A 3,728-nucleotide genomic window follows, 5' to 3' on the forward strand; every position below is an offset into this window, starting at 1 on the left:
CCTTATTTTCGTGTCCGGTGGAATTGGCAAGGGGCGAAGCTCCCCACTTGCGGTAAACGTCCCGCCTCAGCACCAGGCTGGCTGAGCACGAGAGTCCTGAAGCTCTGAGGACGGGGGTGAGGTTTCACGCTTCCTCAAGAGGATGAACCGAAATTTCCATTGAACGTGGTCTTAGCTGATCACAGAGAGGTGGCCAGACATAATATTTCAGGTGCTTCCAAACCAACAAAACCAAGTGGGCCCATGATACCAGCTTATCACTCAGATATAAAGTGCATCCACTTATGCTGTTGTAACTTGTTGTGACCGCATGGACGGCAGTATGCCAGGCTCCTCTGTTCTCCACTATGTCCCGGAGTTGCCCAAATTCATGTCCACTGAGCGGGTGATGCTATCTATCTCATCCATGCATAGCTGGGATCTGATAGACATTGTGTTATCGCTCTTCCAGTGGATGTAGGCTAAAGTTTTAGACTCAATTTATGAGTTGCATTCTATTAGGTCAGAGTCAAGAGAAAAGACTCCAGACACCGTCATGGTGAACAAGACAGGAAGGATGTGGGGCGACAAGAAGCCGGTGGACCATGTTTTTCTGGTTCCCTCAGAAAACAGCAGAGCCAGTGATGGTGTCCCATTCGGGGAAACCATTTTTGTATCTGCAAAGAAACGTAATGCACACACCAATTACCTCACCTTTTTGCTAACTGATCGCCTGTCCCCACACCTAAAACCACGCTCTCTCTTTGTCCCCTAAATATCACAAGCACCTGGCCTCCAGGAAGGTAGATATGAGACTGTCTCCCGGCTTGGCTGCATTGTGAATGAACTTCCTCCCCTGCAACCCTTTGTATGTCAGCATTTGGTTTCTTGCACCTCTGTTGCAGTAAAAACTTAATATTCATAACATGGAATTGCCCACAATTCGAATGCTCATATCAGGGAAATTGATATGACCATCAAAAGTGGGGTGGGTATATTTTTTAATACGTGTCTAGACATAAAGTAATGGAAACTGTGTTAATAATGAGGACTAGGTGAATAATACGGTGAGCACAAATATTTATTCCATCCAGCAAAGTCACTGAAGAAAAGTTCCAACAGATTTTTGCTTTCTCAGTTACTAATAAAAGACTCACATTTTATCATAGACACATACCTGGCAAATGAATGTAAGAATAAATCATTCGGGAACTGCGATCAGCATAGTGAGATTCAGCTACATTTTATTTTTGGCTTCACTGGGACTTCACTGCTGCACAGTCTTTCTCTAGTTTCAGAGAGGAGGGGCCACTCTTGATTGAGCTGTAAGGGCTTCTCATGTTGCAGAGGACGGGCTCTAGGTGCGTGGGCTTCAATAATTGCAGCGAACATGCTCAGTAGTTGCATCACGTGGGCCCTAGAGCATGCGAGCCTCAGTAGCAGAGGTACACTGGATTTAGTTGCCCCCACATGAATAATCTTCCCAGGCGAGGGATCAAACTCATGTTCCATACACTGGTAAGCTGACTCAACCACCAGACCACCAGGGAAGTCTACCTCTAAACTTTTTAATGAAAGTGAAAGTGAAGTCGCTCAGTCATGTCCGAGTCTGCAACCTCATGGACTGTAGTTTACCAGGCTTCTCTGTCCATGGGATTTTCCAGGCAAGAATACTGGAGTGGGTTGCCATTTCCTTCTCCAGGGGATCTTCCCAACCCAGGGATCGAACCCGAGTCTCCCGCATTGCGGACAGACGCTTTACCATCTGAGCCACGAGGGAAGCCCTTTTTGACGAGGTAATACTCAAAATACTGGCCATACCAACCAATTACTAGTGATAAATACAAGAAAACTGGAATGCTCCAATATCGATGGGATGGCAATAGGGTATAATCATTGACTTTTGAGTATGAAACCACATGGTCATATGATTTTATGTGTATCTTCATGTTAAGTTTATCTGTAATAACCAAAACCCCACCCTTTTAAAGATTAATGGAGGGACTTCCCTGGTGTCCAGGAGCTAAGACGCCACACTCCCAGTGTAGGGAGCCCAAGATCAAACCCTGGTAAGGGAACTAGACTCACCGTGATGCATCTAACAGGTCCCATGGTGCAACTAAATATACTGTGTGCCTCATTTAACACCAGGCACAACAAAATACATTAAAAAAAAGACAGGTAAACAATCAATAGGTGGTATATCCAAGTTGTGTATTTTTCAGAAAAAAAGAATTACTCGTAACAGCAAATCATTCTCCAAGTAATTATGCATCATGAAAAAAGATATAAAAGTAAACATTAAGACCCCAATGATATTGTCTAGAAATTACACAGAAAAATTACATAGGAAAAAAGTAAATCAATACTAGTTGCCTGGGACTTCTAAAATGGATGTTAGAAGGTGCATATGGGAGTGATGGATGTTTGTAATAATGATGATAGTTTTGTGGATTTACACATATTAAAACTTACCAAGGTGTATATTGTAGGGATTTTCCTTTCAATGCATACCAACTAAACAGCACAATTTTAATAGAAATTGGCACCACATAAAAATGAGTGTTTTTTTTTTTTTTTTCCCCACAGATGGGTGGCTTGCAGGTCTTAGTTCTCTGTCCAGGGATCAAACTCAGGCTCCTGGAGGTGAGAGAGCAGAGTCCTGACTGCTAGGGAAATCCCTGAAACTGACTCTGAATCTCCTGCCAGAGTACCGCTCTGGCAACCACACATTAACATCATCACGTCTCCTTGTCTCATGTGAGGGAGACAATCTTCATTGTCTCCCTTGCAGTAGCAATGAAGATTGGTGAGCAATGAAAGGTGTTTCCACTTGTGCTATCCAGGAACTCTGCCTGGGTCCTAAAAAGTCACATGACTGGACTACAGGATTTTCACTTGCATTCCCCAGTATCTTGAATGTGCAGAAATGGCTCTGAGTTAACAAGGCTTCCCTCGTGGCTCAACTGGTGGAAGAATCTGCCTGCAATGCAGAAGACCTGGGTTCGACCCCTGGGTTGGGAAGACCCTCTGGAGAAGGGAACAGCTATCTACTCCAGTATTCTAGCCTGGAGAATTCCATGGACTGTATAGTCCATGGGGTTGCAAACAGTTGGATACAATTAAGCAACTTTCACCTTCACAATCTGCAGATACTATGGGATGCTAAAACCTTTAATCAGTTTGACAGACTGGGACCTCTGGAGGAGAGAAACAGCTCTGCAGCTCTGAAAAATTTCTGCAAAACCCTGATCATAAACAGCCAAATTCACATTCTGGATGCAGCTTTAGAAAAGACCCTTTCATACCTGTTTTCTAGTCTCTTACTCCCTTTTAATGCCCTGATGGTTTCTGTATGAAGTATGATTCCCTGCTAATGTTTATAACCTAACACTCAGCAACACCAGCCTGCCACATTGTGGATATTATGGCACATGACTCTGCTCCACCTACAGAACTTCTTCCCTTGAACTATACTGGGGACATGATATGACATCCCATGTGAGAAAGAGAACAGTTTATGCTGCTCCAAAAAATCACTGGTGGCTCTCACTTGTCCTCATCTCAGGATAACTTCAGGACCCACCTAAAATTCTCACCCAGGTCTCAACATTAGTCTCAAGGAACCCTGCAGTCCACCCCAGAAGGCCTTGGACAACAATGCAAAGTAGACCCAAACTAGAGTGAACACTATTCTCTGTCATAATACTATTCTCAGTGAGGAATACAAAGATAGGAACACACACAAA

Source organism: Bubalus kerabau, chromosome 17, assembly GCF_029407905.1.
Source record: "Bubalus kerabau isolate K-KA32 ecotype Philippines breed swamp buffalo chromosome 17, PCC_UOA_SB_1v2, whole genome shotgun sequence".
Lineage (NCBI taxonomy): Eukaryota > Metazoa > Chordata > Mammalia > Artiodactyla > Bovidae > Bubalus > Bubalus kerabau.